We start from the raw sequence: 20,491 nt of genomic DNA on the forward strand, positions 1-20,491 counted from the left end.
GTGTGTGTGTGTGTGTGTGTGTGTGTGTGTGTGGAGTCGGAGGTGGCTGTCATTACACTACTTAATTACAGAGGTGACAGATCCAAGGTCCTCATGCTGCATGAGTAATGGAAGGGACTGTGCAGCCAACATGGTCCGCCAGCCCCAGAGCACATGATGACTCTTATCAGTGAACTAATTCCTGCCTCCTGACCTTTCAACAGTTCCAGAGTCAGACCATTACCCTTTTTTACCTTTCACAGAAACACAGCTCAGGAGATTACTCTTTGTTTACATAACGGGTAATGTCCAGAGAAGCTGTAAAGGATTTCACTTAAGAGATGCTGCCTAGTTAATTCACACTGTACAGCTCGCAGCATGAAGGAGTGGATCAATCTTGGGATCAATCGAGTGTGTATTTCAGCTCATTTTGTTTTGATTTACAACTCGAACTTTTACTGTTTTGGTTCAGTCTCATCGTTTTCATCAATATTGTTTCCAGCAGCTGAAAAGTCAGATATTTCCCTTTAGGAGTGGAGACCATGCTGGAGCTTAAGGGTGAGTAAATGCTGGATTTATTTAGGCCAAGTGGCCCAAAACAGGAATGCAAGGGATCACCATATCTGCTAGATGTGTAACTGTGGGTTGACACACTCCCCATAGTTACTTTATAAGGCAATATATATTGTGTTTACAGCTTGTTGTAGTGCCAAACAACTAATAATAATAATAACAACACTTTTTTTAAAGGCGCCTTTTAAAACACCCAAGGTCACCTAACAGAGCATATAATAGCGTACAGAATAAGAGATGTGAATTGGGCACACACATAATGTTGCTGTGATAAAATCAGTAAGACTGATGGGGGGCTGAGGGGACAGTTAGCATTGGAATGTGGGGGGTAGGGAGATCCAGAGTCTGGGCGCAGTGCTGGAGCGAATGGTGAGAGGTGTGAATGGTCAGGAGACCAGCAGAGGAAGAATGCAGGGATCAGGAGGTACGCCTGGAGAAGATCAGAGAGGTAGGAGGAGGCAAGGTTGTGGAGGGCTTTGAAGGTGAGCGGAAGGTTTTTGTGGCCAGACAATCAATTAAGGGAGATCAAAGTGCAGCTTAAAGGGAAAATTTTCAACCAGCTCTGTGTCACCATTTTGTGTTACCTCGTGTACTTTTGCCTCAGGATGGGTGGGAAACTCCAGGTACTCACAGAACGGGGGGAAGCCAAACACTGTTCATCTGCACACACTGTCCACACTGCAGTGACACAGAGCTGGTTGAAAATAATTAGTTTCCCTCTAACACCTCTAAATCTTCTTTTTGCTGAACTCCAGAGGTTTAACTTCTTCGTTGAAGAGGTACACTTTAGGCTACACAGTGATGTCATTATTAGGACATTTCTGATTACACCAATCAGAGTCATCACAGGGGCAACAAACTTGAATCTTTCGGCTGCAGATGGCAGGAAAATCCTGCTTTTCAGCCTACCATTAAGTGACTATTTAAGATGAAGAACTTTCGCTGCCTTCATTACCAAGATGGTGAAAATGTTGCGCCATTATTCCACCCCACTGTTCTGTATAAAAGGTACCATCATGGAATGGGAGGACGGAGTTGCCTCGCCTTTACGCCAGCAGTGGAGGTACAAATGGAGCTGAATCGATGTCTGTGTAAAAGGGAAAGCAGGCAGGATTGGACAAGTGTGGCATTTTGCCAATGTGTTATGTGTACGACCCACTGCTGGGAGATTTAAAAAGAAACTACTAGCAGTTAGCAGCTAACTCAAAGAAGAAAAACAGCAACCAAAAACATCTGCAAACTGGAGAGACAACAAGGTACTGGGAGTACAAGATCAATGGGCAAAACTATCGTTTTTGGTAGGTTATTCCATTGTTAACAAAAAAGTAGTATCCAATACATATATTATATGTCACACTAGACACCTATGCTATTTAGATATCACACACTGAGGCGGCATTATGCCTGCCTTGTTTGGTTCTGTGTAAGAAGGCATAATGAAAGGTCTTGGTTGCAGCCCTATCGCAGGATCTCTTTGTAAAAAGGGCATTATACCTAGTGGCGTCTCACAGGTGAAAACAACAGCCCCCTGCTTATCACTGCACAATACCAGCTGAGCCTGTAATCTACTCGTCTACTGTGCACTGCCTTGGTATAGCAGGTATAGATTTGACAGTTTTTACAAATATAGACTGTAAGGAATGTGTCATCCTCCGCCCCAGCACAAAACCCCAAGCTGCTAATGTTTGTGTTATTTCAAGGCTCCCACTGTGACCCTTTGTTTCATAACCAATTTAGATTCCCCGATCGTTGTGCACACTCTAAATCACGATAAACATGGTTACTCGGGGACATGTATGAAAGATAAATTAGCAGTCATTATCATAATTTCAAACACATTTGTCATTGTGTATTCTGCTGAGGCCCAGTGTTCCTGAAGAACAGGCTGTTTTTTATGTAATAACACCCTGGAGTTCATACCAAGGCTACTCTTTCTTGAAGCTCACAAATCTTTTGTGCCATGCAATTTTGCATCTCACTGAGTCTCGTCTTCACAGAAAATTCATTAGAAATTCTGGGAACATATTACAGAGAGGAATCTCTAAACGGTGAAAAGCTACAAGACACAGAGAGCATTTCCTGACATCTCTATACTGTGTATTCAAAAGCGTACGCCGGAGCAACCCCGCAATTATACCACCACTAAACTGTCTCCAGTTTAATCCGATACATTTCAACAGCACAACAAACCCACAGCCCCCAAAATTACCATAGATTTCACCATAACGAATGAACACCTCTCATAATCTCAATAAAAACTGACAAGCATATGACAAGCTTCATAAAGGCTGGATTTATTGCACTGAGTTGCCACAGTTGGTGTCTCTCAAAAACTGGCAGATCTGTGTATGTTTAAATACTTGCCGCACAAGAAAGACACACATCCAGAAGTGGATGGAATACGGTCAGATGGAGGCTGAAAGATATTTATCCATTCAAACAGCTTGCAGACAGATCTAAATCTAAATAGAACAAAACCATTTAAGACAAACTTGTGATGGAAAACAGAGCCATACAGTGTTAGAAGAGCCACATACACAGAGAAGTATCTGAAATTGACCTACACGTGGTCATTTTTTCACACTCTTGACACTGACCTCTCTGTGCAGAGTGTCCAATACAATATGAACCAACAAAATCCTCAATAGATGTGAACAGTCACACTCTGACGCAAATCATCTTTTCACCCAATCACATCAAGAACTCTGAATTGAGACGTCAAGGATTCAGAGCAACTCATCCTGTCAGCTGTGCAACCTTGTCTCCTAGAAATTACATTTGCATATTGCAAATGCATATTGCACCCCCTAAACAATGAGGCTACAAAAGAATAAACTCATTTTGCTGGCTTTTTATTCCTTAACTTTAATACAAGCTATTGTGAGCTGTAGTCAAGACCAAAACAACAAACCTGTCTGCTTTACAAAGTACTCTCTGCATTAGCGGCTACATCAACAACTATCCTCAAAAGGCTCCGTAATTTGTGAAAAACTCTGTGGGCAAACAGTCCAACAATTTGAGAACAACTTTTCTCAACAACAATTGGGAGGCATTTATGGGTCTCGCATCGACAATCCTTAATATCATCAAAGGATACAAAGAATCTGCAGAAGTCTCTGTGTGTAAGGAGCAAGGCTGAGAACCAGCACTGAGTGGCCGTGACCTCTGACCCCTGCAGTAAAACCCAACCAAAAACCCATTGACTTCAACCAGGAGTGATAAAATGCTAACTCATTGCCAGGCTTTAGGATTCATACTTGCAGCATGCTATTTTAGCTCAAAGCAATGAAATATGTTGTCAGAAAATGTTGCTAATTCCGTGTCAGCATTTCTGGGACAAAATGTATTTGCTGTTTCAAATTATTTGAATATAAACGTAATTTCTTGGTGACGATCTCCGAGGCTAAGGTTAGCTTAAGCAGCTACAGTGCAGTGTTTTTAACAGTAGTGTCAATATATTGTCATTACCAAAACTTATTGACTGAAGCAACTGTATCAATACAGTTTTATACCATTTTTTTATGTTCCGATTATTTTTGAAGATTATTGAGAAACGTTAAGCATAACACTAGATTGTAATGTCTCAATAAGGCTTAAAATTAGGCAGTTTTTTTGACAGAACACTCGAAAACTTCACTTTAAAGTTGACTTTTCAAACTGACTGGTTAAAAACAAAAGTCCTAGAAGATCCTTCACAACAAACAACTGCATAATTTATGTACAGGAACAAGATTAGGATTAGGCTCAGCATCATCACATCATGTTTAATACTGTACAGACCACAAACACAGGCTTCTTATACAATATAAAGAAATAAAATGATGTTATAAAATCTATTCTCAATATTCATGAGAAAAATCAACAACATATTAGTATTGGACTGTAAGCTAGAATGTTTTTATTTCTTCCGATCTAAATCAATCCACTAATGATCAAACAAGCAACAGCCCTGAGGAAAAAAGAGAAAGCAACAGCTTCATTGGGGTCAGTGGCTCAGACTGCACAATCACTGTCTGCATGGGTTAACATTATTCCCACTCATGGATCCAGGTCTCAGCTATTAACGTAATGAATTGCTGCTGCTCATGTTTTACAGATACCCAGTACTGCTCCTCCAAACCTCTCCACAAACTGTCTCACATAAATTAAAATCTGGCTCTCTCTTTCCAAGCACCGTGAGCTGATTCTCCTCAGGAGGACGGAGGACCAGATGACTCGGCTGAAACCTCATATCCAGTCATTTTCCAGCTGAACATGTGAAGACGGAGGGATTTGTAGAGCTAACATCAGAATGTGATAATGTGCTCGCCTCGTCCCGGCAAACAGGAACATAATGAAAGTGGAGGAATGTTTGATAACGTGCTCCGTCTCTGCCAGGGTGCTGATACCTGAAGGATAATGGATTCCATGTTGCTGCGAAGCGCAGTGGCAAAAGCTATCAAAGAACAAATCAGTGGCACAAGGTGAAACGAACAGCGTCCTTCCGTAAGCGCTCAGACCCGTCTTTGGCAGAGCGCAAAGTTGGCTGCTCGACATTCATTACATATGCAGACGAAAACAGCCTTACTATTATTGGGAGAGGGAAATGATCGGGCTGGTCTAGTGCTTCTAACTGGCAATAAAGCTGTTACATGAAATGGGATCTCTGGCAGCACCACAGAATATCAAACAAGTTTCCTGTTTATAATAGCTCAGAGAGCCCCTATTCCTCAGATTTATAACTCCACCAGCAGACTGCAAGGAGCTACATTAGAGTGCCTCACTGACACAGGCACACTCAAAACAAAGACATAAAAAGGATAAAAAGAAAACATAATGCAAAACCAATTTGTGACCAATATGTTGTTCAATGTCTGTGGTGTTTTTTTTTTAAAGATTTTTATTTATAATTATTTATTTCACTAATGCCTGTTCAAATGTGTCAGCAGGACACAAAGCTGTAAAACAAACTCCTCTGGATATTTATGAAGATTGTACTAGGCTACATCAATACTGCTATAAATGTTTGTATTTCAACCACGTTTTCTCTCTCATCTCATCTGTTGATTTATCCGACCGGCGTATCGTGATGGCATTATTTATATCATGCAGAAGCAAAGAGATGAAACAAAAGGACAAACAACAGACAGAGAGAAATTCACATATGCACAGATTTTAAATAAAAAACCAAGGGGCTTTTGCGAAAGGCAGTTATTCCATTTCCTATGTGAAATTAAACTGTATTCGTATGAAAATTGGATCAAATAAAAACCATCAGTGCCAGAGGAGCCTTTGTCTTTGTTGTAACACTTGCAGGCTTAAAACTAGTGATTTGGGATGACACTGAACCTGCGTCTTTAACAGACAGGCCGAGCCGCACAGCTGGCTGATATAATGAAGTCACACTCAGGCACCTAATAATGGTCAATTACGTGTAGGTGTCTGTAATTACGGAGACCAGTGGGCCACACTTTTTAGACAGACAATTTGAATACTGCTCCCACTCTCACCATCTACTAATTTTCTCTTCACTTGCCTCCATTAAAACTAATCTGAAAAATTACCTGAGAAAAACCGGAAACTTTCCTCAATGTAGTAAAAGTGTTAGTCAAACTCCTACATTACCTTAATGCTCAAATCCATCCTTATTAATGCTCTTTTACCTTACTGACAAAACTCTAATTCCCTTCCACATTCAGAGCAGTGTCCAGCTTTAAAGTTGCCATGGAGTGCTCCAGATATGATGTTTGTCTGTAGGCCAACGCGGAAGTTAGCATCGCACTGGTTTCCTTGTTAAAAAGCCTATGGGATTTTTTCACTGGATTTTCGATTATTGCAGAAAATAAGCTCTGTGGCAAACAAATGTTTATGACATTTTGATGTTTTGTTCAGCAGGTTGTTTTCAACAACAATAATCAATCGACAAAAATAAAGAGCTAGGCTATACACAAACTACACAACGGTCCCATGACGTAATCCCTACCACAACGAGGCTGTAAAGCGTCTTCAGCATGACGATGTTCTGTCGTCTCATTCAGCCACTTGTTAGCATCCACATTTTTCCAAAATTCCCACATTGGTTATTGATTGACATATTTTATGTCATGGAACAAAACATGAAAGTCTCTCAAGCTTGTGTTAATAACAGACATATTTCAGGCATCTAATGTAAAATCCGTTCAAAGAACCCATTTACTTCAGCAGGAAGGAACTGGAAATGGAAAAATGCTAACTAATTTTCAGGGTTTTAGGCGAGCCAGTAATTCCTGCATAACCCCCGCAATTTGGAAGGCTGCAATCACATGATCAGCAGGCTGTCCAGAATAAAGAAGCAGTTGAGGTGGTGTATTGGTCACAAAACACAGGACTTTCCTGAGGAGACCAGTGTTCAGAACTGTGTGAACTTTGACTCATTTTTCGGTACATATTCAGCGTGTTTGTTTTCCTAAGTCTAACCACAGTAACTTGTCTAAACCTAACCTAACCTGTAAATTACACAACTTTACATTGAGGACAAAACGTCATTTGTGGGCAGCTAATTCACAGGATACCATAAAAACTGTGTTTGCATTTTTGTAGGATATCATACGAACCCTTGTATGAGGATATGTAGTGTGTCTTAGTCAAGCCTAGATTCACTTCCATGATATACCAGTAAGCCTTACTTTTCAGTGTCTCATTCATTCTCAACATTAAATATATATATATATATATATATATATATATATATATATATATATATGTGGACACAGAAAGAGCCTTCTGACCATACTCGTGCTGGTTTTCTGAAAGCTTATAGATACGGATTAAATGGGGCAGTAACCCCAGTCTGTGGGGACGATGTAGCCTAGTTCAGCCAAGATACAACTGCAGGACACGACAGAGACATGTCAAAATGACGGAATGGAAATAATCAATATTACAGAGAAAATAATATATTCAATGGCCTGACAAGCCACCACTGTCTACAACGTTGCCTAAGTGGGTAGTGACGGTCGCATTTGAAATTAATGTATGTATTTTTGTACATAAAAGGAGCATAAATGAGCCTTTTAAGAATGCAGTTTGACTTCAAATCCTTACACACATAAATACACTGGTTATTCCTGCTTTAATAGTCAGACACACTGCTGTGTGTTAAAATCAATTATCACACACTTCAAGCCATTTTAAATCATCCCACCTGGAATAAATCGTTAGTTGTTTATCCAAGTGGGATGCCACAGAGAGATGTCGATATTATACATAAACAGTGTAAACAAGCTACACTCCAACTGAAAATAGTTTACTGTTATCAACTGTTGTTAGCTGAAAAGACCAAGCAGACTTTGAAGAAACTAGATACCAAAAGTGTTTTTTTGTTTTTTTGCAGAACAGTAGGCGGGATGATGGTGCAAAATATGCATCAACATCTTCAAAACTGTATTACATTTGGGCGAGAAAATAACTGGATGTGTATTTTTCAAAACTGTCAGTCAGTGAGGGAGAAATTTTTCCACATTTGTCACAGCCTGGGTCAGAAGCTTTTGTCCCTGCACAGAAGCGAGATGGCTTTTTCTGAGGCAGACAAGCCATTTTGCTGTACCTTACCACATGCATGGGGCAGGAAAGCTATAAATTGGCCTGTCGCATTTCTGTGGCGGAGTGCTGTAAGGGAAAAGATTACCTGCTGTGCAACAGAGGATCGATCCTCCTCTAGTACAGCAGGGGTCTTTCAGGGTAAATCAATGGGAGGATTCATTAATCATTACTGTGAGGTAAGCAGCCATTTGTATTGCTGTTGTCCACTATTTTGTTTATCTTAAGGTAATGGAAAATGGGCTGTGCTGGCCATAAAGAGACAAAGAACAACACAGGTTCATGGTCTCTGCAATAAGGGCTGAGAAATATGGTCAAAAATAGATATTAGATTTTCTCCAAATATGTCGATAGCAATATTGCAAAGATATTGTAGGACTAATGGTGTATTTACTAAATATTTACATAATGAGACTGCTGATAAATGATCACCAATAATGTGGATTTATGATTATGTGGATAAAGTCAAATAATAGAACAGTTTGACATGTTCAGAAAATTACATCACGTTAATGTAGCCTTTAAAACCAGAAAAAGACATTTTGTCATAATTAGCAGATGAATTCCCAAGTTATGGCCAAAAACATGTTCTGTGAGGTCACAGTTACTTTGACCTTTGACCACGAAATTCTAATCAATTAATCTGGGAGAGCAAGTAAACATATGTGCCAAATTTGAGGAAATTCTTTTGAGGCTTTCTTGAGATACTACATTCACAAAAATGAGACTGTTGCAGGATCATGGTGACCCTGAACTCTGACCACCAAAATCGAATCAGTTCATCCTTGAGCCCGAGTGAATGTTGGAAATTGCAAAATTGGAAGAAATTCCCTCAAGTTGCACTTCACAGTGTCACAGTGACCTTGACCTTTGACCACCAAAATCCAGTCAGTTAATCCTTGAATCCAAGAAAACATTTGTGCCAAATTTGGGAAATTCCCTCACAGCATTCTTGAGATATTTTGCTCACAAGAATGAGACAAATGGGGTCACAGTGACCTTGACCTTTGACTACCAAATTCTGATAATTTCATTTGTGAGTGCAAGTGGACATTTGTGCCAAATTTGAGGAAATTCTCTCGAGGCGTTCTTGAGATATTGCACTCACAAGAAAGAAACAGATGAAGGGTCACAGTGACCTTGACCTCTAACCACCAAAATCTAATCACTTCCCTTGAGTCCAAGTGAATGTTTGTGCCAAATTTGAAGAAATTCCCTAATGCCATGTTCACAAGAATGTGATGAACAAGATCACAGTGACCTTGACCTCTGACCACCAAAATCTCCTTGAATTCAAGTAAACATTTGTGCCAAATTTGGAAAATTCTCTCACAGCCTTCTTCAGATATCTCGTTTATAGGAATGAGACAGATGAGGCCACAGTGACCTTGACCTTTGACCACCAAAACTAATCATCGTAATTATTGAGTGGACATTTGTGCCAAATTTGAAGAAATTCCCTCAAGGCATTATTGAGACAGTGTGTTCACGAGAATGGGACAAAACATAATGCCCCGGCCACTACTATCGCTGGCACAGAAGCATAACAAAGCGGCAAAACCACCACAGAGTCTGTGTGTCTTGCTCCTATGTAGGAGAGGTGGTGGGGCCTTCTGCATGTCTTTCTCGGGGTCCCATCATTTCATAATCCGCTCATGCGTGTACATGTTGTTGGGTGGTTTAATCTATAACAAAGCATCATTTTATACGCTCGTCATATGGTCTGTATGCAAAAATCTTAACGTGTAAAGTAACTAGTAACTAAAACTGTCAAATAATTGTAGTGGAAGTACAAGATTTGACTCTGAGATGTGATGTAGTAGAAGTAAAACTGAGCCAAATCCAAGTATAATTTGTACTGCGGCACAGTACTCGAGTACTGTAACTAACTACTTAGTAACATTCTACCAGCGAATGTATGCATACATAACATGACATGAAAACCAACATTTTTGCCATTTACATTAACAGAAGCCTTGTGATGATTATAGCTGTGCAGGGCTTTTTTTCATCTCACTTGTCTCTCATCTTTCGCTTATGGGCTTAACATACAAAAAATTCCCTTTCATCTTTTCATCCTTTGTGAAAATCAATGTCAGCCGACAGAGTGAGGCAAACTGAGAGATTTGTTTGATTCAATGCAGCATGAGTCAACTCGAGAGCGTGTGTGTGTGTGTGTGTGTGTGTGTGTGTGTGTGTGTGTGTGTGTGGCATGTGGACATGAGGGAGGTCACTTGTTGATCATAACAGACTCTTGTTCAGAGACATCTACAACATCTGACAGACGGAGTCTGATGTAATAATCAGTTTAATGCCCCCCTATACATGCAGCCTCTATACTGTTCAGGAAAAAAAGGCACATAATGTACTTCAGTGCAGTCAACAAAAAATACAAGGTTTCTTTTTTTATCCCTCGTCCCTTCCGTTGTTTTGTTAATGCATAATAAGGAAGAAAGTGTTTCTACTCTTAAGCCCAGCGGTACTTAAAAATAATAAATCTACAGTCACTGCCTTTTTATCAAATCACCCGTGATCAAGTGGGATTCATCATTCAGCGCACCTGGCCAAAGGCAGAGTAGGGTGCTTAGGAATATTTAGTGCATCTGGACTTCACTTCTTATTTATTTATTTTCTCACAACAACAAAAAATAATTGAAAATATAAAAGAAATGCCAGAAATTGTTGCTGCATGAGGGTTAATGTTAAATAAATATGTGCTCCTCTGTACGAGCTGAGACATTCAAGGTTGCTCAAACTGTCCAAGTATTTTGGCTCTGTTGAAAGCTGCTGAAAACATTACACTGTCACTGAGCTTACACATTTCACAGAAATTGGCAGGTTAAAGATGCAAATTGAAAATGACCAAAATTTAAGACTCTCAGAGGCCACACCACCAGGCTGATTCTGATGAATGAGGGCAGACGGGTGCCTGCAGCCTGAGGCTTTGCTGCATTATTCATGAGGGAGTTTTTTTGTTGCCTTTTGTCTTTTATTTTATAATCTTCATGATGGCACAGTAAACCTAAACTGGAAGATGGTGCCAGCATCTGTCTGGGAATTACATCTTTGCACCCAGTCACTCAGATATTCTCGTTCTGCAGCAGTCTTCCACCAAAATCTTAACAATGTGCTCACTGCAGCTTTCCTCTTCTCCCACTTCCATTTGTCTTAAACTGAAACGTTATGTATCAGCTTTTCAGAATATATGTGGGAGTGTTTTTAGGACATTAATGGATGTTTGATAACCTGCTAGAAAAGCTAACACATCCTAAACACTATATAAAGGCAGGTGTGTAAATACTCTGACACTTGCCCAAGAATTGAAGAAATGCCACTAAACAAAGGCTGTAAGAAGAAGAACTGCAGCAGCAGTGGAATTGACACACTGACATAAAGAGTAAATGTGTTTTTCCCTGAGTGTCACTACTAGCGTTACAGGAAAATTTGTGTTGCCGTCAGCAGCAGTGGTGGAGGGAGTTATCGGATTCTTTTACTGATGCACACTAAAAAAATACCGTATTACTAGTAAAAGTCCATCTTTGAAAAGGTTACTCAACGGGGAACACCACCTAAATTAACAATTCCAATGTGTTACATGCATGGTCTTGGAAAGATTGATTTACATTTTTGAACATAAGCTGCTGTCTCTTAAAGCCGGAAACCAGAGAAGGGAGTCTCAAACTGATGATGGCCTAGGGCAGTGGTTCCCAATTAGTCCAGCCCCGGGATCCAGATTTCTCCGTAGTCATTAGTTCAAGGTCCATAGAGTTTAAAATATTCAGCATCACACTTGCATTAGGCCATGTTGCCGAGCTAGTGTGCTGTTCCTGTTACATAGCTGTTAGCAGGAACCAGCACTTCAAAATAAAAGCTATGCACCAGAAATTCACTGTACTGCAAAATAAAGTGTGTTTTTTAGAAACTTGACACATTCGCAGGTCACTTGCAGTCCATTCAGAATGGACACACGACCCACAACTTGGGAACCACTGTCCTAGAGTATAGAGTGGAACTGCTCCATAGACAATGAATGGGAGCCACAGAATGGTTACTTAAGTAAGCTTCATCCTACTGTAGTGTTGTCAGTTGTGAAACATAGAATGTACCCTTATGCTCAGAACATTCCCCTGAGTGTTCTCAGTGTCATCTAGAACACGTTTCACCATTTATTGTCTATGGAGCCGCTCCCGACTTTGCACCCTACAACATCACAAATTTGAGTTTAAGCACCCTAGTTTTATTAGCCCTGCTATAGTCTGGCGACCTGTTCAGGTTGTACCCCGCCTCTCACCCAATGTCAGCTGGGATAGGCTCCAGCTCCCCCTGTGACCCCCACCAGGATAAGCAGATATGGAAAATGAATGAACGAACTCTAGTTTTTGGATTTGGGAGAGATGTTCATATTAAAAGATTATTTTTTGTGGGTTTTTTATGCCTTTATTGGACAGGATAGATTAAGTGTGAAAGAGGGGGAGAGAGGGGATAACATGCAGAAAAGCACCATGAGCTGGAATCAAACCTGTGGCCGCTGCAGCAAGGAAGCAAGCAAGCAAGCAAGCAAGCAAGCGCTACCCACTGAGCCCAAGTTGTCCATTTTTACTGATATTTTTGGATTCTTACTGGAATTCCATATGAATTTTGGAAATTGGTTGTTGCTCCGGATTAAATAAAAGTATGCTAGAACACTCAGGAAAATGTATTTAAGTATTCAAATTAAAAGTTTGCAGCCATTTAACACCGACAGGAGCGCCTGCAATCTATTTGCATATCTATTTTTAAATAATAATAATACATTTTATTTATACAGCGCTTTTACAGCTCTCAAAGACGCTTTACATTTAAAACCAAAGAAAAGAAGTACAAACGTGTAAGTGCAAAGAGATAAACATAAGACAAGGACAATATAAAACAACAAATGCCAGTAGAATTGCAACCAAATAAGACAGAGCAACAATTCTTTTTGCATATGAATCTAGAGGAGTTACACTAACATATCACACATTCGTCAGGTCCCAGAGCGCTGTTTTCTTGCACAAATGAGTTTTTACAAATAGAGTAAAAAGCGCACACACAAAAAAAAACATAATCCAGACCGCGGGTATTCACAGCACTTCCTACGTTGGAATAAGCATCATCATGCTGTGAGCATGAACTGATTTTCTTGTGTGTATTTAGAAAAATATGTGGGGTTTTTTTGGTTTATTGCACTTTTTAGCAAATTAGTATGGACATAAGTTCAAACATACAGTATTATTAAAATTTGGGATATAAGGGTTGTATTGATGGATAGGATAATAAACCACTCCAAAAATGGCACTACAGCATGTAAAAATGTGAAGATATGCTCTGGTGGACTTGTTTTATGGTAGGTCATAAAGAGCAGGAAAAATTTTATCAATTAAATAATGGACCAAAAGTATTTCTTCAGCGCACAACTTTAATAACCCATTAATTTTAGTTACTCTTAAAATAATAATACTCTAAATCTGATTATATAATATTCATGCATTTTTTTCATGCTGCTCTAATTTAAAACTCTGTATAACACTGTATCCTCGCGTTTCCGATTAGTGGACTGTTAATAACGAGATGTTTTTGTCTTATCTTCATGAAAGTGCTTTCGACTACTCATAAAATTTTCTGTTAGGAGTAGAGTAGAAATAAGAAAACACAGTAATCCCAGTAATCACTTGGTTCTAACAAAATAGGAGCAAATCGTGGATGTGAACAAAAATAGCAGACTTTTTTTTTTTTATCACTTCCTGCATGAGGCCCATTGTGAGATATGAAAGTTCCCTTCATAGCCACTGATTATATAAATGTGCGTTCTGTAACAGCAGAGTGTCCTTTGTGATTTAATGCCATTCATTACAGTCTCTTAGAATCACTGGCATTTCTTACACAGACAATACAGGACAAGTGTTAGCAGCTCTTGGCCGTGAGTCATTCAAACATTATTTTATAGGATGCTGTTGTGTAAAATATGGAGGCAGCAGTTTTCAGCATGAATGTGAGGTGTTTGAAGAGTCCAAGGTAAAAGTTAAATAACGCCTGTACGAGAGGAAGGTAAAGTGAAAGCTTGGAGGATTACTGGAAGCACATTATCAGAGCCACTTAAATTAAAGACGTGTCAATAGAGGAGCGACAGTGTATCCGCTGCAACGTTAACAAGAACAAAAGGGAGGCTCCAGAGAGCGGGTCAAAATTTAAGCTTTCGTTCAAGCACAAAGGTTTGTTTTTGATAAACGGATCCATTTGCTCTCACAGTTGGAAAGTGTTTGCGCTGAAATTGTGCATCTTCTTGTTTTGTTTTCTCAGTAAGTGCCACAAAAAGTGAGTGAACATGAATGATTTGTTTCAGTGTTAATTGATCTGAGTGCAGAGTTGGTGGTTAGTTTCACTCATGTATTTTAGGCAACAGGACTAACTGCAGATAGATGATATTTGCTGATCTGTGTGATTGTCCCTTGAAACCTCTGTTGATTGCAATGTTCCCTGTGTGAACACAGTTTAATGCTACTGGAAACATCTTGAGCGTCAGTTATGCTTGTTTTCAGGAGGTAACGTCATCATCTGGGTTTGTGGTTCCTTTAAGTGGCCATCTTTCATGAGGAACTGCAGAGTGCAAACACGCAGCATGAAGCAACATGTGATGTAGGTCTCATTGCTTACAGGACTCAATCATTTACACGTCACTTGCCAATCCCCACGATTTTCCTGGGAGAATTCCGTTTTTGTCGTCTTCCAGTTTCCTCCCAAAGTCCACTGTTTTCACCTATACAGCTACACCAAATAACGTTTCCTGGCATGCACATGAGGTGCAAAGACCTGCTCACGCCCACCTCATCCTCCTCAGTGAGTGAGAGATGGAGAGTACTGAGAGAGAAAAAAAACTCAAGCAATTTCAGACGTACTGGAGAGTTTTGGGGAATGAAATCCAATTAAATAAATAAATTGAATATTATTAATGCTCACACAAGTTCACACCAAAGGGGTGACTTGTTCTGTATTCTTTCTTGAGACTCAAAAGTAAATATCAAAGTATTCAAAGGAGCAGTGGGTAAGATTTAGGAGGATCAGGTGGTGTCTAGCAGTGAATTGCAGATTGCAACCAGCTAAAACTTCTCCCACCTACAATTCCTTCAGTGTTCATTGTTCAGGAGGTTTTAACTATGAGATGAATTATCCGCAGAGGTCTCTTCCTCTCCAAAACAAACAGACCAGGTGATTAAAACACTGAATAAATCAGTTTTAGGCTACAAATCATTGTATTTTCTATGTTGTTTGGCATCGCAATAACAGGCAGCTCGCCCACCACGTGCCATGGTGTGCTCACCTTTATCTGATCCAGATGTTCAGGAGGTTTTTCCTATGAGTCTAATTATCCAAATGGACCAGGTGATTTAAATAAGTAAAAACACTGAATAAAGCAGCTTGATGCTACAAACCAGTGAAACTCTGAAGCTGCTCTTTGCAGATGGGCTTCTAACGACACAAAGAATGGCCCTTTCTAGAGCCAGTGTTTGGTTTGTATGTTCTTGGCTACTGTAGAAACATGGCGATGCAACATAGTGGTCTCCATAAACTAGGACCTGCTCCCTCTATAGATATAAACTGCTCATTCTAAAGTAACGAAAACAAAAAATCCTCCCTTTTTATGTCCCCATCACAGGGAGAAATCCTATTATTTGATCCAAACACACCACATTGTCTCGTGTATTCAATTCTGAACTTGTAATTCAACTTTCAAATGTGTAATAAACAGTATGAGCTAGGCATTTTTTCTGTGCAACAATAGCTAAAAGATGCCTACATCTGGCAAAGAGATGTGCAAATGAACATGCCGTTGGGTGGAGAGGTTTTAATTCACGATTATAAACAGCTGCTTTACTCTCGACTGTTCCTACAGCACATGAGGGAATGGTTTATGAGTGTTAACCAACAAATAATCAGCATGAACTGCACCATTTGGCTCCATTTCTAAATATGGAGATAATTTTTCTGTTGGCCATTTGCTCATACTATCCACGACTATGTTGTGTCATTAAATGCGGGGAGAAATACTCTGGCTATCAAATATAGTTTAGAGATCTTTAGATTTCTGTAGGTGGTGCTGTCTGTTCGTCTGATTCTTTTTCAGCATACAAAAAAAAGTAAAAACTTCAATGGATCAGCAGCTATAATTAAGTAGAGTGCCTAATCGTAAATGGCTGCATTTATGAATATAGCGCTGTGCAATTTGCCTCTCATTCATGCAGGCAGCGGACAGCAGGTTTGACATTCAGTAAAGGTGATGGACCAGACTGCCCAGTGTGCAGCAAGGTTGTGTGTCTACACCCTGCTGGGCACCCAGGACTAGAGGTTGAATCTCTGACTTGTGCAGGTCGTCATTACGATGCAGACAGACACATGTTCCACAAATAGACTGCAGAGACAATTATGCTAACACTGGACCTGCTTCACTTCTCCTCATTTTCTGCTGGGACAAACCAGCGCCCACAAAACCACTGAAATACTGTACACAGCCAGCTGCTGCAGATGCTGAAGGGATCAGGGGCTGAAATGGAGCCCGATGATGAACGGGCTGACGTCTCTACCTGTCATGGTTTTATGTGTCTCGGAATAGTCTCCAATATTTATTAATAATATATCAAATAACTAATTCAAAAAGGCACATCACACCCATCGCTCACATATGAACATAGTCACGCAGGAGCAGTGAAGCGCTGCCACAGCCTCCCGTCAGATGTTAAATGCCTTGCTTAGAGACACTACAGTACGATGGCAAATTGTCTACCTCACATTTCCATGCTAAGATTTGTCTACAGACTGGATTCAAACCAGAAGCCTTCAACATAAAAGCTCATTTCTGCAACCAGCAGATGCCCTTTAATTGGATATACAGTACGATACATGGAAAACACTATTCAAAATGGAAAAAGAAGAAAGGTTGGTAATATTGTCTATTGCAGTGGTGGATCCTCCAATAGACGACATAACCCCACCTCCAGACCATTCTTTTTTATGTAATTTGTATTTTTTAAATATTTTTTAAAAGATCAGACATAATGGAAAATAGAGTAGGGTCAATTTCCAGTTGTGCCAGTCCGGTCCGGTCCAGTGTATGAGCTTAAACCAGTTTGATTTTATGCAGCTGATGGTAACTTGTGCTGATGGTGTCATGGAGCTGAACCCAACATGGTGTCTTACATTAATGAAAGGAAATATGAAAATTTGATCAACATCATGTGTGTTACTAAACAGACTAATGGAGCCACTGGTGTCTGACTGTCTGTGAGCCGAGGCCGGTGATGGCATTTTCAGGAGATGTGAGGGGCAGAATGGTGCATGGTGTGTTTGTTTAGAACAAAGTTAATGTGTTTTGGGGAGACAGAGGAGACATATGGCAGGAAAAAAAGAAAAACCTGCCCCAGTATGGCAACATTTTGGATTTGAAGCCGACATAAGAGGTGGCTTTGATCAGTGCAAGCAAGGCAGCGCTGCTGTTGTGAGCTAAACTTTTGTCGGACAGCGTGCTTGTATTTATATCTATTGCTTGCTTGGAAAGCACCACAATAGATGAGGAACGGCTGATTCATGAAGTTAAGATGAGGAATTATCTACAAAAAACGTATTATTTTACTACAAAAGCCGAAATAAGGTGGAGACTGACTGGAGAAAGATCGCCAGGGAGGGGAGAGTTAGCAAGCTAAGCTACTTGCTGTTGGGTAAATTGTCATTCCAGTAGATCACAATAAAAATCATGTGTTATCGGTTTCAAAAGTCATGTTACAAACAAGGAAGAGAGCACATAGGCTGCTTACTCATCTTTTCAGTGGTTACACCTCCAGCCTGATCTCAAGCAAACAGCTGATATTTACATGATTTGTTAACATGAAGTAGCTCTAATAGAAATTCATACTGAATGGATTTAGCGCGGATAGAGAGCTCAGATGTTTCGTGATACAACATGATGGTCTGACACCTTCTCATCCAAGTGTAGTCACTGTTGGCTCCCAAAAACCAACTTGAAACCAACTGAAATGCCAAACATGATGCTGCCGACAGGTATTGTTCAGGCTTGCGGAGCATTCCTTGGTCATGTATACAGCACATTCAGAATATGCATCTCAGTTGGGGTTTGTATCACAGTTAGTGACGCACAGCCTTAGCTCTGTGTGTATCCATTGTTTGTTGTACACAAACCAACTCGCCAACATATTTCAAGGCTGTGGGGAAGAGATGCACGCCCAAAGGCAAAGCCCACATTTAGAAGGGGAAACATACTTGAATCATTATGAAAGACTTGGGTATCAACAGGTTTTGGATATGTACAAATATTGCAACACCAAAATCCTAATTTGGACAAAGAAGCAAAATGGCACAAGCAGCTCCAGCCATTCCACTTTTCCACTTTTTGACATATAAATGACACGTTAGGGCACATTTATCGGAGAATGCATGACTGCCTTTAAACAGGAATATTAGTGCCTTTTCATCAGTTATATAAACAGCTTAGTGGAATATGGTCTTTTTCAGAATAAGGGCAGAAAACTGGAAAATTTCATGCATGTAAACATGGTCACTGACACCTCTGCATCACTCAGACAACTCGTACCAACATGTGGAACCTCAAACAAAATCCCTCTCATCCTTCACAGTCAAACTCTGAACCTGTAGTGGAAACAGTTGCTCCTACAGTCACCCGTTTGCTGTTGGGACACGGTGCATATGTTCAGGAACAGCAACACCTGGTAAAACTCTGTATACCAGTCCAATGCAGTGTTTGTTAATATCAAACCAGTCTGAAATTTTTTTGCACGTGCCCAACCCCAATGGAAGAATGAGCCGAAGACCTAATGCTCACGGTCTGTCTGTAGTTCTCTGGTAGTTAGTTTTATTGTTACAGCTATATTGTTTATTTGCATTGATTTCCCATTTGCACTGTGCTTGACTGCAATATTTAAATATACTTCTTTTAATACTCAGGTACTGGAAGTCAATGAAACCCCAAGAAATAAAAGAATGGGTCAACTATAGGACAAAAGCTGCCTCTTACGAATCCACTCTGACTAGTATGACAAACCGTGCTCACGGATCAATCTGAGGGGATTTTTGGAATTATTTTGCATTTTCTGGGGAACTAGAAGTTTTGTTTAGTCTTGCCCTGCCTATTTTTTTGTGTTTATTATTTTTTATTATCATTATCACTGTTAATCTTTGTGTTTATTTATTTAAATCCAATTTTGTTATTTTGTGCTACACCCCCTCTTGTACAGATCACTGTTACCCTGTTTGTGTTGTATTTTTATTTTGTTTGTCAAGACTGAAAGTCTCATTTGACATGTAGTACTGTCATGTACCAACCTAACCAAAAATTTGCTAGGTGCAGCACTGCTACTATGATAACATAGAGTAAATGAGAAAAGACTGATTAGTTCAGTCAGGATTGCCTTTGCATATTAAATCATTTCAATTAAAAGCATTTTCCTATATTTAGTAAATTATTTATGAATTGCTAATTGGAAATGGGGATTTTGCATTTAATGACAAAGGCTGAATTAATTACACATCAAGTGTTTAATTAGGTCGCTGTAAGTAAGTAATCCTGCAGCCTGAAGTCATAAAATACAGTTTGCTTTTTACAGTAGTGTTGAAGTGACTGCTCTGTTGACGCAGTTTTCTCATATGTAATTATCCCCTCTTTTGTCAGGTGCACATGCACAGCGGCCACAGTATGCACGGGATGTATTGCAAGATGTGGTAATAAGATTTAACTGTGTGAATCCAGTTGTTAATTGGGCTTGTAGCACGTGGAAGACGAGATTACACTCACGGAGCAACAGCAATGAAGTCTAAATGATTGCTTTATAAAGTTATTATCTCTTACCTTTTTTTGGAGAATTATTAGAGGTGCCCGGTGCGGACGCGCTTCCTCACTGCTCTTATGATAATGATGAACGCAACAAAAGGTGCGTCAGTGGGTTTGATTTTGCAGAAGGTGAAAGGAGGGAATTATTATTGTCGCATAGGTGGTAGAATTAAAAAAAACAAACATCGGATTTCAGCCCGTGTGAAGCAGCGGAGTGGAGAGGTGAGTTCAGCCCGAGCCTCTGCACGTATCAGCCCGCATCTGATGCTCAAGTCTCTCTTTTCCTTTCTTTTAAATCGAACATGTTGTCACTGTCATGTGACCATTCCCCACCGTCCAATGCGCTCTCTACTACTCCTCCATCCACACACACCAAGTAATGCTGCAGCTTACTATGCAGCTTTTAACAGCTGGGGGAGGAAAGACACACACGTTCGCCCCACATGCGTAAACCTGGCTGAATGCACTGCAAGCAAAAACCTGTTTGGGAATATTATAAAGGATTTGTGC

At 40.0% G+C, this 20,491-nt stretch overlaps 1 protein-coding gene across 1 annotated transcript in view; it reads right to left on the bottom strand.

Annotated features, from left to right (window-relative positions):
* Positions 1–20,250, bottom strand: part of rap1gapb (RAP1 GTPase activating protein b) — a 196,806-nt gene extending 176,556 nt beyond the window's left edge. Inside the window, exon 1 of the mRNA XM_049570218.1 lies at positions 20,000–20,250. The gene's annotated coding sequence lies outside the window, so the exon portion shown is untranslated. The remainder of the gene's footprint in view (positions 1–19,999) is intronic.
* Between the last annotated feature and the right edge of the window lie 241 nt (positions 20,251–20,491).

Source organism: Epinephelus fuscoguttatus, linkage group LG1, assembly GCF_011397635.1.
Source record: "Epinephelus fuscoguttatus linkage group LG1, E.fuscoguttatus.final_Chr_v1".
Lineage (NCBI taxonomy): Eukaryota > Metazoa > Chordata > Actinopteri > Perciformes > Serranidae > Epinephelus > Epinephelus fuscoguttatus.